This window comes from Cygnus olor, chromosome 3 (genome assembly GCF_009769625.2).
Source record: "Cygnus olor isolate bCygOlo1 chromosome 3, bCygOlo1.pri.v2, whole genome shotgun sequence".
Lineage (NCBI taxonomy): Eukaryota > Metazoa > Chordata > Aves > Anseriformes > Anatidae > Cygnus > Cygnus olor.
This window is the reverse complement of record NC_049171.1, coordinates 117,281,104-117,296,253: the sequence shown is the minus strand read 5'-3', so window position 1 is coordinate 117,296,253 and position 15,150 is coordinate 117,281,104. Positions and strand designations below refer to the sequence as shown.

The window sequence follows — 15,150 nt, the reverse complement described above, 5'->3', positions numbered from 1 at the left end:
TGGGGTCCCCGCAGTCGCTCATCCTGTCCCTGGTTTAGAGGCTTGCAAGCCAGGCGGGGCTCCCCCTTGCACAGGTCCCGGAGTGCTGCACCTGTCCTGTAGCCCCCCTGCCCACCCACTGCTTCTCCACCTTCCCACATCCCGCTGTAGTGTGGAAAGTGAGGAACAGGGCCTTTTTACCAAAAAACATCGTATGTGAGCCATGGGTGGGTACAAGGCTTTGTGAAGGCTGGCTGGCAGAAAAATCCCTTGCACAAGAAGGGCAGCTACCCCAGAGAACACCCATCAGCCACCTCTACCCTTGGACAAGGTGCTGAGATGCCCTGAACATCACGGGGTTCATTTCTCCCATCGTGGCCACTAATGGGAATCCGTGATACCCAAACTGTAAGCCCCATGAGAGCCCCAGGAACTGGGCACAAATGAGAATTTCTCCTTTCCCTCGCTCACACCGGCACAAACCCAGCCTTCTCCAGACCTCACCTCGCTGTGCCTTCCACACGTTCATTTCCTTCAAAAATACACAGTGAGCTCACGTCAATGAAACAAACAATTTGGTGGTGATAATCCATAGATTATTGACAAGACGAATGAGATTCCTTGGTTCTAATGCTCTCTGCTACTCAAGGGCTAGCTAAGCTCTCTTTTTTCAAATATGTGGATTTTGAAATGATGGATCATAATAACATAGCTGGTGCCTATGAATGGGGATTGCAAACACTTAATATTTCAATAGAAGTGTGTGCAACATGATCCAATCACTCTGAAAAATGTACAAAATGGAAATATATAAAGAAAGCAGCTGGCATGAAAGAGAATAAACAAAGAAATATTGATAAAACTCTGTGTGGATTAGGCAAAATATATTCATGCTGCATTTGAATAATCTCATATATATTTATGCATGTGTACATATATATTCAATATACAGAAAGATTTCTTACCTCATCATTCCCCTGCTTTGAAGGACAGGGCTCTGAATTAGCACCATTCCCCTGCAAATCGCGAAGCCATGCGTGCGCAAGAGAACCCCGCTCCCCAGCTCCTGCAGGCACTCGGGGAGCCTGCTCACCTGGGGTGATGCTGCAAGGAGATCACCACCCCTGCCCCAATTCAGGGAAGTGGATAAGCACATGTTTCACGTTCGACTCATGAGGGACCCTTTGAAAGATCCATCTTGTCATTCATTAGACTAATTTTTTGCATGCTTTTATATGGCACACCCCAGTGATTTCAGGATCAGGCCGGGAGAAATCATTTGCATCACACTTACACTAGGGTATTTACTTCCCTGAGTCTCAGCAGTAAAAACAATCTGACCACTGAGAGCTGAAGAATAAGAATTAAGCAAATTTTAAGGCTGAAAATGCACTATCCCAGCGCGCAGCTCCCTGACCCTCAGCATGTCCCTGTGGCCAAGCTGGGGTAACCTCTAGGACCATGCACACGCATTGAATCCATGCCAATGGCAAGGTATCACACGCTAGTTTAAGCCTCAAAGGAAAGCAAACAAACAAACAAACAAATAAATAAAAAGCTAAATCATTTTACAACTGTTGCAGGCTAAGAGGATGTACGCGAACAGGGACTACAGCTCAGACGATGGGTGGGAGCCTTTTATGCTGCAGTAACTTCCTAATGAATCTAAGCCCCAAGTTATTCTGCTGTGTTAGGAAGGAAGCAGTGGTAACAACCTCCTCTCCTTCTTCATTATTTTCTGCTTGCTTGCTTTCCCTGTACTTTTACCACCAGATCATCACCAATTTCCACAAGGCCACCCTGAGTGATGAGGGAAACCAGAGCCCTGTCCCCTGGCTCTCCAGCGTCAGCCAGCAGCAATTTATTCCATTGGGGTTGCGCTGCGGGGTTTTCCCACTGTTTAATCTCGGCTGCCCAAAAAGCCACCTTCCTTCCCCCCAGCCACAGCAGCCTACCTACTGCTGAGATATTCACCACAATAAGCTTTGCTGCTTTATTTCTGCCCATGTGACTGCTCCACAACCAGCACAACCTCAGTGATGATATGTGCCAGCCGCGCCTGCCCGTGAATGAGAAGGACCAGCCCGTTGCTGGAGCACCAGGCTCTCCCCCTCAGTAGTGTCCCTTTTGCTGGCACAGTGTACATTAGCTGCCTGGTCTCCTGCACTGCTCACTGCTCTTCCCATCTACAATCAAAAGTTTTATTTTGGCTTTTTACACGCCTGGTTTGCTCCTCTCTTACTTTGTCAGCCTGTATCTGATCACAATCCCAAATTCCAAATTGCGTGCTGCAGGCTGAATTTCCCCCAGATTTACATGTCACTACGATCAAAATCTGTTGCTTAATACAAGACCTCTGTAATGAGCCTGAGATATTCTATTGCATGCTGAATTTCTGACTCACATGATATGCAGTAACCCAATGAGACACACACGCACACCCACACACACACCAGAGCAGAGGTTTGAAACAGCAGCAGCTTTTCTCTTGGCACAGGGCAGGGGCACTTCGGTTTCTTGAACAGGTGGACTACCTGACAAGCAGCAGGTAGCCTTGCTTTTGACTACTACGTTTTAAATCAGGGCTGTTTGGCAATTCATTAGTGTCTGCTAACTGTTAAACACAGGAAAGTTCAAAAACATGCATATGTTTTCCTCCCTGCCTCCCAGGTGGTATCTGTTTCAAGCAGCAACCTTTTCACTCCCTGCATAAAGACTTGTAAACTTCCCGTGGCTACACCAGCGGTTCCTAACCAGGTGCCTGCGCTGGAGCCGCAGTCTCTGAAGAGCAGCAAACTCCATATGCTGATCCCCGGCTATGTAGATGCCATTCGTTTCTCCTTGAAAGTTTATTGTCAGAATTACTGGAATGTACACAAATGTCTGTATTTGAAGGTGAAATTTGGTGGAAAAATAAAGATATAATAGGATCCTTTCTTATATAATTTCCTGGTGTGATGTCTGTCTAAAAAATGAAGTGAAATTATATGATGTCAAAAAATCATGTTTCAAAATGATTGACAACATGTGAGTGTTTTGCATTGTGAAATGAGGTGGAAAATTTTAATTGCATGATGGAAGGACATAATATTTATTAGAACCTTGTAACCACACTGGATTTCAGTGAGAGGACACAATTTAAAATTTTGTATTAATACTTCAGGCTAAATCTTAAATGAACACACAGAAGCAAAATTCCAACTCGGAACCTGTGAATAAGTTTTTAATCTCTAATAGTAAAATAGCATCTATAGGGTAGGCACGCCACCATAGTGACAAAAAGGTTCCCTCATACACGTCCTGCTCTTCTGATCTGAACAATACACAGTGCCACGCTCCCAGGTCACTGAAGAAATAGCTGCTCTGTGCACGCAGGGTTTTGATAAAGGTCTAAGGAAGATCGGGGTAGGCTGAAATTCTTAGAAAGCCAAAACTGTTTATAAGCCCACTTCCATCCTTCCCAATGACAATAAAAGAATGGTTTGCATCCTCACCCAGATGCAACCAACCCAGGTGCTTGCAGACAGATGGGAATAAATCCCAGAATCAAACCGTATTGGAGGAAATCCCAAGTAAGCAGCAACATGGTAGCAGCAAGTTCAGGGAGAGTCCTGGCTGGCCCTGTAGCAGTTTTACTATTGAGGTTGGCCACTGCAGCACCTGACAGCAGCAATTTTCAAGGAAAGTGGTCTAGAGAAGGAAAGAAAAGTGAGGTAACGTGAAAATGGAGGGAAAATGAGATATGTGTACATGGAGGTAACTTGAAGCGATCCATCTTCACTTTAAGACATGCCCTGAATATGTCTTATGCCAGTAAGGAGTCTGAAGGGGCCATCTATTTAAGGTTCTGCAGTATTAGTTATACATCTTCTCCCTTCGTCTTTCCCAGCGAGACAGGATCCTGAAGCACAGAGACGTGGCAAGTGAGGCTACCCCTTGCCCACCAGAAACCCTGGGGGAGCTGAGCCCCTCGCTGAGTCCACCGACAGCACCGCAGGCCAAGGGGGAATGCCGAGAGAGCAGGAAATCCTGGTTGAGCCAAATCCTTTGCGACCAGACCCCAAGCAGCCCTTTGGGGCCAGCTCAGCCCAGGGAGGTCTGGGAGGGCAGCTGTTGTGCCACCGTGCCTTCAGCAACTGGCTGAATTTAACGGGCGTGCCTTTGGAGATCTGGGCTTAATTTGGAGATACAGGATGAAGCAGGTGAAGTCCATACTCCGCTGGAGTCAACTCCCCAGCTTGGCCAGGTCTCTGAACCACCAGTGACAAGTCAAAGCCCAAGCAATCCTCACATACCCAAGTGACATACAAAGAACAGAACAACATAATTCTCTGTGTAGGCAAAGCAGGTCACAATGAATTTGGAAATAAAACTTTTCAACACTCTGTAGTGACTCTCACTTTACCAAGAAACAACTATGTAACCAAAATAAAAGGCACACACAAGCCAAAAGTCCATAAGGAAATTGTGAGAGAAATGAAACCAACTCTGAGACCTTTTCTATTCATTGTAAGAGATGGGGGACTGTGTTATAAATGTCTATGTAGAGCCGAAGAGAATGGTTAAAATTATATCCATCAAGCCTAAATGAGAAGTACAGAAAGCTACACAGGGAAAACAAAGAGGCCGGCTCCAAATTCTGCCACTGGCTCAGTATACCAGTAATCCACAGAAATTTGGCCTGGGACATAAATCACAGCACCGGAATCCTAAAGGGTCATTGAACAGGTCTGCAGCTAGTCAAGCAGAAGAGGTCAGAAATTAAAATGGTTAGCAATGAGTAATAAGAAACCTTAGATCCTTAAAGAATTGTTTGAAATATCTATTTGTGCTCCTCTCTGAGGAGGGGAGAGATTTTTCTCTTCTCTATCAAATTATCTTTGAGTACTGGGATCAACCTTCCTCTTTTGCATATTCTCACCAGCTTTCGGGCAAGGTTGTATTTTACCTGTGCGCATCCACTGAGCAAACCAGCACGCAGAAAAGTTTTGTTCTCAGCCAATGTATGCTCCCCGAGAGAGGGATTTACACGTCTTTGCACAAGAAGCACTTTCACCTTCCTCCAGGCCAGGGCAGAAAGCAGTAAGAAATGGCTTAGCCCACTGACCACAGCGAGTAGAGAGCTTGACAGAACCATAAAACCCTGTGGCTAGCCCGTGACAGATGTCCCCGGTCTACCTGACACAGGCACAGAAAGCCCCATCCCACCCTCTCCAGCCCTGCTGGTGTGCCAGGGAGGGGGTAACAGCCCTGACCCTGATGCAGGACTCGTGCTCCCACCCAACACGCAGCCCAGAGCCCAGACTCTCTGAGCCAAAGCCTGACGCCTGGGAAGTCTAATCAATGGAGTGAGGGAAAAAAAACTGTAAAAATGTATTAGATATTTCTGAATAACAAATAAATCTGAGGAAATCACGATGTGCTCACAGCTATTCCATGAGAAGGAGAAAGAGAGCCAGATCAAATATTCATTTCAAGTTACTCACTCGGCACTCCATCAGGCTCTTTTATAAGCAAAAATTGTTACAGGATGAGCACACCTCCGAAACAAATTTCTGCTCCACCCTCATACAAGGAGCAATCATGCGCACCCAGGAAGCCGCACGTTCAGAGAAGGTAGGGGCACACACACTGCCCCTCGCCCTGCTCCGTCCTGCCCTGCTGCATCCACCCAGGGCTGGAGTTCCCCAGGTTCGTGGATCAATCCTTCCCCTCTCCCCTCCGCGCACACACTTTTGCAGTCTGGGATTCCTATTATAATAATAAAACAGAAGTGCAAAAATGGGGTCTGACCATGCTCAGAGTTTTTTAAAACAACTGTTCACAAGCTGAACACCTACCACGTTCAAGGCTTTGGTTTAAGGCCACCAGTAATTCAGGTGGAGACTTTCTTGGATGGAACCTGAACAGGTTATGGCCTGATTCAGCAGTGAAGACTCCACGATCTGAAGATTAATGCTCCCCAAATAGCTCTTTGCTCCAGTCATTCTGAAGTGTTTATAAAACGTTTGCATCCCATATCTGAGTATTAACAAAACCATTTTAATAATACATAAAACACCTGTGTCCTTGTGCAAAGCAGAGAAAATTATTGCAATAGTGTGAAATAAAAATGGTGGGGTCCTTCAAGTCTTAAATCACCAAAGACCGATCTGCCTCCTTCCACCTGTTTGTATTGTTCAGCTTTTTCTGTTCAGAAAGGAAATAACCATCCCTGAACAAGCAACTACAGAGTACATAAGAGCATCACAAAGTAATTATGAGTTTATGACATCATCTTAATATTACTAGGGAGAGACTGAAAGACCCAGGAGAAACTCCAGATTTCCCTTTTGGGAAAACGTTAATGGATGCTTACAATCTGTTTTCCTTTGTTTGGATGTTACAACCAATAATACACTTTTATGTCTATAAATAAAGACTAAAGTTGAATAAATCCAACATGCTCCTGAGCCTGCAGCTCTGAAACTTGATTCACATTCACAGTAAAGATTTATGAGTCACTCACAGAGAATAAGTTGAAACTGCAAGATTTGGGGTGAAATTATTCAAAAGGGTGATTCTTTTTGGAATGATTATGCATGCACACCTGATCAGGGTGTCACCTGGGCCCCTTGTCCTACATGATGAAATGTTGCAATTTTTCTGCATTTCTCTTTGCTTGCACAAAAGAAGAGCATGTAAGAGCAATCAAACTGTTTATTTTTGCATCAGATCATCTTGTGGAAATATTTTCCCTTTCAATTAGATCATAGGACATGTTCTTTAAGCTATTCACATGAATATACTAAATTTACCGATGACTGCAAAGCAAAGAAATAAAACTGATTGCTGTTCCTCATGTCTGGGTGTGTCTCTATATTTTTATATGTATGTATGTATATGTGAACCAAAATACCTCAGTATGGGATGCTAAGTTAAGCACTCAAACTCTGGGAGAAGCAGGCCCTGGTAGCTGTCCCTACTGGGTGCACCATGGGAAGAGGAACCGGCTTCTTTCCTTTCTTTCCCTTCTTTCCCTTCTCACAATTCAGCCTTTATCTTCACCCAGCAGGTTTGAAACTATTAACTGTAGGAACCACATGTACCACCAGATGAGGCCATCGATTGTGAGGAAGACAGAAGGCATCCATCCCTCTGTAAAGCCATTTGCTTGAGTCCCTCTCTTGCTTTTGACACCCAGATAGTAGTTTGTTTGTTTGTTTGTTTGTTTGTTTCAAATAATTTGTCTAAATTAAATGAGTTTTGTAAAGTATAAATGAAACAAGTTGGAAAATATACTCGGGTTTATATTCTCTCTTCTCCTGGAGAATGAGATCACTCTACAGCCATCTGAAAGGTTTTCAGGAGCCTCCCTTTATAAAATTTTCGTGGCAAACTCTCAGAAACTTCATTGTTACTCACTTCACTCTCTCCATGTTCTTCCTGATAAGATGTTTTTCTCCTGCACAACATATGTTTCTCCCTTTTTAGTACTGAAACTTTCTTGCTTTGTTCAGGCAATTCAAAATTGATACAAACTTTTTCCTTGATCTCATAATGATTTGGCCTGAAAAAAATCTCCTGAACTTGGGCAGGCGCAGGTCAAGCTCCAGATTTGGTACTGGGTGCTTTTCTCTGAAACTGGCTGAACACAAGTTTGGGACGCTCCTCTCCTCTCAGCACAGACACAAACAGAAAGGGACATCTCTCCTCCCAGCTTCTGCCTCCTTTCCAGAGAGTCTCTGCACCGGACCAAATTTATAAACTTCATGACTATGCTGGCAAAACCACAGTGATGTGGGAGCCAGGCAAATAATCACCTTTTTCCAAATGGCTGCTATTGCAGAAAGGTGGGCTGTGCTCTGTGGCTACGTGGTAACCCTGATGAGTAAGCCTGGAAGTTCAGCCCACTCCTTCTCTCATAGATCCTCCCAGTCTTTCCATTAAATTATCACCCGTGCCTTCGTTACCACTAAACCTGTGTGAACTTACTCTGGCAAGAAACAAAAGCTGATATAAGAATGAATCAAAATCTTATCTCAAAAATGCCTTCAACCCAGATTTTGTCTGAGACGAGAACACAGATGCAGGTGTACGTTTTTCAGAAGACACCTGTCTTTGTTACAGTCCTGCATCTGAACGTGTCCCGACTCAGGATCTGCCACGGCCAAGTCCTCTCTGCTCTGCAATGACAACAGAGCTCCGAGTCAAATTCACTGGAAGGCCCACCTAAGCCTGAGATGTACAGCTGTTTGCGGCTACATGCACCTTGAAGTTGTTACTCTTTTGTTCACCATGAAAATGAAATTTCAAGGAACCAAAAATATTTGCCATTTCAGGTAAAATTTGCTAAGTAACTTTGACTGAAAACAACTTTAAAACATTCAGAAAACTCAAAATGTTTTGTTTGACATTTTGAAAAAGCGAAGATGTTTTGATTTTTAATTTCAAAATAACCTTTTGTGCTTAGAAATTTGCCAACATTAAACAATAAAAGAGGGTTTTGGAATGAAAGAAAAACTTTTCAGTCAGCTAAATAAAAATATCTGTCTTCCTGTTTCTCTGAGAAGATAAAGAGATTTTGTTATGGGTTTTCCCATGATGATAATTCTAAACCTCTTTTTTTTTTTTTTCATTTTGACCAGTGAACCAGAAATATCAGTTATTTGTCCTCTGGTGTGCACAGTGGCATTTCCCTTTTCTATGAAACCACCTCCAGAAAAGGAAAGGTGGTTTACTCATCTTTCCTCACACTATCACTTCTCCCAGCCCTATCATTAATTCTGTTGAAATCTTTCTTACAGGACATTAAAATCAAGAGTGGATTTCAACCAAAATCTTCTCTCATGGTCCTTATGTCACCTCTGAACTCCTCCACCCTGCTCCTAACTTGTTCTCCAGCTCTCCCCATGGTCTTGTGATGGCTGCTCCTCACTTCAGCATGGCTTGTCTTGAGATGCAGACAAAAACGGGCTCCTTGTGTCTTGTCTTCTTTATGGTGCACTAATGCATGGCCAGTTATAATTTAGCCCTAGGGTGGCATCATGCAGTAAACCACACTACAGTAATTACTAGCTTCTGCAGTGTTATTTACGGGACTACCCTACTAGGGTTATTTTATAACATTGTTATAGATTAATAGTGACACCGCTGCCTTCAGTGTGCAGACTTTGCTATGGGTTAAGACCCATGGAGGCCTGTACCATTCAAGAGAGCCATGCAATAAAAATAAAAGAATCATTTCTAGTAAGTTCTGACTCTGATTAAAAAACAATCTTTATGAAATAGACGCTAATAAAATTGCTTTCCTAATTACCCAGAGCTAGTTCATTTCCCAGCAAATATAATAAAACAGAGTTACTTGGCTCTGATTCACAAAATCTGAACCCAAGCTCATTATTAAGGCATTTAGCAGTGAAAAAGCATGTGTGCATAAGATGCTGTCCCGTCAAGCAGAATGCAAGAAATCTTTTGAAGTTAGACCTTTGAAGTCTCAAGTTATTGCTGCATTTTTTTAACGCAGGTATTTCAACAAGAGAAAATCTCTCGTGTTATTTACACAGATGGAACAGGGCACCCTATTATACCATCATATTCAGTGGAGATTTCAGTTAGAAGCAGAAAGTCTTAATTTAAAGAAATATTTAGAGCTAGTACATAGCACTTCTTAATCTGTGGAACCATTACAAGGCTGCAAGACTTTTACATAATAGAATAGACCAGCCAATGTCCCAAGGCTATTATTGCTATGACTTGTAACACACTGAAATCTCTTTCATCTGCCTAACCTGGGATTTTGATTATTGTAAATGCATGAATATCTTTCAGTTTAGGGGGTTATGTTTATGTTTTATTTATTTCTGCTTATGTTCTGCTTTCTTCAAAACTTTCTCCAGTTGCTAGATGCGCAGATGTTCTACCAAGCTCTCCTGTTCTCCTTACTCTGCTAGGAGCATCCACAACATCCTGAGCTTGACTCCCACAGTGACTGCAGGCTGTAGCTCCATATTTTTAAGAATCCAGAGTGTTGGGGCAGGACGGGGCAGGACGCCAGTTTCCCCACTACAGGAAGTACATGGAGAGAGAGACCTGATATGCACAAGCTACATTGGTGGTGGTGCAGACAGAACCTCAATAGTACCAGGGTAAGAAAGGCGCAGAGGATCAGAGCTCCCCAATCATGCACAGGCCGGGGGCACTTCTGAAGACATTATCTCTGCAAATCCATCCCATCATCTTGCACTCCAAAGCAACAGTGCCTTTATTTGAGTTTGACTTCTTTACGTATTTACAAAGACCTCTTTTCTTTTCCACATCAAGTATGTATGATACACCCAGCTAGGAGAGGTATACTGCAGTTCAAAACCTGGGTAAAATCTAGTATTACTGAAAGCATTTTAAAAGTATGAAGAGATCTTAGGAAGTCACCATCTGCCTCTCTGCTTCATGTCAGGAGCATCTACACCTAAATCCTTCCCAACAGCTGCTTCCTGAGAGCACTCCTCTACTTTCCAGATCGCAAGCCCTCTGAGCTAGCTGCTTAAGGTGGCCCGTGCAGCACAGGGATATCCAGCAGCCGCCATCTCGTGCCAGTAAGATGTGCCACCTGATCTCTCTGTGCCTTGTTGGTTTTTTTTGGCAACCTCACGACAAAATGGAAATAACCCTTCCCTCCTGTGCAAGGCAGCTGGGAGGTTCAAAAAGTGAACGTACATAACCCTGAAAAGCAGCATTCCCCTGGAAAGAAAAATGCTTGGGGAAGGATTTACTAGAGCAACCAACAGGACCACAGAGATATCAGTGGGAGCAGAGCTAACCCAGCAAGGTTTTTTGCAGATCCATTCCCTCAATGGCCAAGGGTCAGATTTTGCCCTCAGTTTCCAAAGTGTCCGAAGGAAGGAAGATGCAGAGACGCCGGGGGCACAGCCCCAAGCTGCTGCAGTTCCCACATGTGGAGCGCAGTGCAGTGAGTGATAACTAATGGGTACCACCAAGTATTTGGGATTGTCACACAAGGCAGAGCACTTGCTCCCACCCCAACTGATGCACAGAGGAAGTGCCTCGATGGCACCTGTGTACTGTACCTGCCTGGTGCGGAGACAATCACATTGCAGACCAAATGCCCATCCTGGCAGATGGACGGACACATTCCCCTGAGGACAGGAAAGAGGAGGGAAATTCACCCCTGCAGACCTGTCCATAGGGCTGCTACCCAGCCAACTTTTGGTCTACAGCTTGTGCTTCAACAGAATACGCAGGACTGTAAACCCATCCTACACTCATCCATAGCCAGACCTCCATAAAATTAGCAATTCTAAAGACACTTCCATGCCATAAAAGTATCAAATTAGTACTTGTTTTGGTTTAAAATTGTCATACTATTTATATTTGAAGAAAAAAAAAAGAAAAAAAAACTTTTAGAAAGAGCTCTCAGCCTAAACCCTGTGGATAGGAAGTCTCACTGCTAAAGTGAGCTGCCTCTCCTTCAAATCAATGCGTCTCCAATGCCCTTGGAAGTGACTGCAGGACCAGGGCTTTCGGTAGCAATTCTCCTGGTGCTGCATGAGTCAGAAAAAAATCCAGCTACCTCTGTAGAGTGCTATGGGTTCCACTAAGTTCCCTGGGGACAAAAAGCAAGAAAAGCTTCTTTCAATCAGCGGATTAAGCAGCTACGACTCAGAATTCACATCAGAGATGATCTGTGGAGTGAGAAGGTGCCATTTTTACACAGTCCCTTTCTTAACCATAACGACACTGCAGCGCAGCTCGCTGCGGCTTGCACACACCTCCTGTCCCCTCCTGCCGCTTGTGGTGGCATCTGTGATACTTCGGCTCCAGAGGATGTGCTAAGGATAAAGTTTCTATCTCAACTTCAGATGGCTTTGTTTTTTGTGGTGGTAAGTTAGATCCTTAACATTATCTTAATGCACTTTTTATGGTTTAATTTCCCCTTTTGTGGTGCTGTTTTCCTCAATAAGACTCTTAAATTGAAATCAGATTTCCTCTGAAGGAGCCAGCCTGATTTTCTTCGAAAGCCCAGTACAATACAGTCATTCCGCTGAGACTGACAATTTTATTATGGTTGCATTTCCTTTTTGCCTACAAAATGTTTGTTTTATAAATAGGCCTTTTTAATTTAATGTAATTTTTGTACAACAGCAGAAACAGTCAAAAAAACACACAACACAGCTACAAAATTTTGTTTTTCTTATACACGCCTTCCTTAATTTACTTTTTGTTGGCTGGGGAGGGTAAATCAACTTTTTACCTAAGGCAAAATGTATGTAAAATATCAATCTGAAGTAAAACTCAGCTCCCCTGCCTTCAAGCCATATATCACTGAAGATGTAGTCTTGTAATTAAAAATAGCAAACAAAAAAAAAAAAGCCCTACAAACAAAATAACTACATTGCACTTTAATGAATGAGACAACTACAAGCAGAAACATGACAAGGACTATGGAAACTAATCAACTGACAATTGCTTTTACAATTTTTACACCACTCATGATTTAACAAGGGTGGTGGTTTTTTTTTCATCACATGCTTAATTTTAAGCATGTGAAAAGCTTCATTGGCCTCAGTGGCATTTTTGTTTGTTTTTTTATACCTTTAAGATTGCCTAAGTGCTTAAGCATCTTGTGGAATTATGGTCTCCCTTTGGACTGTCAATTATTCTTGTATCCGTTTGCTCTGAGAGGACGCAAAGCCTGCTGTTGGGAGCTCCAGCTCTCCATGCAGACCCCACTGGCCAAATCTAGGTCACACAGCACGAGCTAGTCCATCGGCCCCATCCCCATCCTGACCATGAGCTGGTCCCACATGCCCAGCTCTTCTCCCTGCAGAGCCAGGGTGGAAAAGGAAGGGAGGAGAGGGAAAAGTTTGTTGACCTCATAACAGCACTGGGATGCAGTTGAACATGACGTTGGCCTCAATGGCTAAAAGCGCTGGTTAAACTGGGAGCAGTCTTCACCGCCCAGCTTGGTGTCACCTTTTGGGGTCTGCAGCACGGAGTGCACCTCTGCCAGAATTTCTGCTTCCCCTACAAGTCCAGACAATTAAATGGTGCATCCATTCAAACAGCCATCTAATAGGAAAGGAGGAAAGTCTTCCTGACACACGCATCCAGATTACTTTTTATATTTCTGTAGTCATCAACAACTGGTCTGAATTGCTCAGTAATGGTTTAAATTCTGGTAACAGGTTTCATATGCTTGCTATAACATCTCAGCATATTAATTAGCTTTCAAGACCCCCAAGCAATAAAAATGTAGTCATTCAAGGTCACAGTTTGACTTATTTACAATTGATGTATAACTTGGCAAACTCTGCATTCATCTACTTCGTACAATAGAAAATATATTGTCATTCAGGTTAACAAAAGACTCTTTTCTTTGCCACCTCACTACAATGGCCCTGCAAATGAACATCGCCTGAATAAAATCCTAACCACATTTTCACTCTCATTAACCACAGTAGGGTATCACACAATTTGCCTGGCTCCTACTTAGACCACTGTGCACCATTTTACTAGCAGCAGTTTGATGGGTTTTATGGCAGGTGATATATGGAGTGGGAGTTTCGGGAGTCGTAAACAGAAGCCACAGTGTATCACAATGTGGTTTAGGGATATAATGACTGTGTTGTAAAGCAAAGGATGACAATACTGCACTAGGCTTGAGGTAGTGAACCAATAGACCAAACAGCTCAACATAATTCAAGCTACAAACAGAGGATCCTAGGTGTGTGCTGGCCTTCCTATATCTTTCATTAATTACCCCTGATGAATTTAAATACGAACTACTAAAACTGAAATAAATCTGCATCCAAGAGAAAAATTATAGAGTATCTCCTTGTATTTCTTGGAAGAAGTTCCTCTGCCCCAGTGCACAAACACACATCCCATGGTAGCAGTTCTGAACCAACCTTTTGCATCTCCTTTGCTTCTGGGGCTAGCATCACTTATTGCCAAGCCAGAACAAACTCCAGCCTGGAGACCTTTTGCACACATGCAGGAGGCAGGTTCTGCTCTTAGCTATGTCTGCAGAAGCTGGGCTGAATGCTACTCTGAACAGAAATACCCCCCTCCATATTTTATTCATATTTATTCATGCTCTGACATCAGACAATGCTCTACTTTTTCCATGGACCACTACTGGGTTCTTCCAGTCCTACCAATGCTCTTAATTCACATCCTAGCTTGATCATTTTTGTGGCTGATTCATTTGCGCCTGGCTGATCCTGCTGTGCTGTATTTGGATTGGAATTTCTGCAGTGGTCCTGTACTGGTCAATCCCTGCAAGTCTTGCAGAGGTGTGGTTTTGGTGGTTTTTTTTGTTTGTTTGTTTTTGTTTTTTGTTGTTGTTGTTGTTAGGTTTTTTTTTGTTACAGATATTGTCTAATTATGGCACAGAATAAGAAAATTGTCTACCTGGTTCCCCAAGCTGTGTCATTAGCCACATTGTGATAGATTGGTGACAGTGACAGAGCTCTCTCCCAGCATTCAAAGCCTACTCAGTTGCGTTTAAACTAAATAATACTTAGCGCATATAGCGCTTTGCATATTCAAAGCGCTGTACAAACATCAATTAATTAATCCTCATAACATCCCTGTGAGGTAGGTAAGTATTATCTCAGTTTTACAGATGGGGAAACAGACACAGAGAGGTTAAGTAAAATGAAAAATTAAAGTGGAGGTGTGCTGGTTAATTTGGAATTGCACTTTGTGCTGTTTGAAAAATTAGAAGGTGCTATACCAGATCATTATTCTGCCAGAGAAAGCTACATTTTGATGTGCTGACTCCCCTGGTCGGAGCCACTGCCACAGTCAGGAACCCTGAAGCTGAACCTTCATGTTCTCTGACTGGGGAACACACATGAAAAATTCCCACTAAAAGTATCCTTCTGCCTAAAGTAAAACAGGCAGAGGTATCTCCTGCTTCCAAGCATATTCCATAACTATCAGAGAAGATTTTGAGATAAATAATCTATTTTAGTAAAATCACTAGGAAGGAGCTAAGACATGACCTGCTTGGAGGGCTAGAAATTATTATCCCCAAAACTCTAGATAATTGTCCTTTTCTCCTATTATTTGTATTGCCAAGTCACAGACCAACACCAGGAAGGAACAGACCTCATGTTGCATAGGAAGGAGACTCCAGCCCAAAGAAACAGTGAGCATGCCTTAACT

The 15,150-nt window shown here is 43.2% G+C and overlaps 1 long non-coding RNA gene across 1 annotated transcript in view; it reads right to left on the bottom strand.

The window, feature by feature from the left end:
- The window catches only part of LOC121067236, a 140,934-nt gene that overhangs the window by 48,637 nt on the left and 77,147 nt on the right, over positions 1-15,150 (bottom strand). The window lies entirely within an intron of this gene.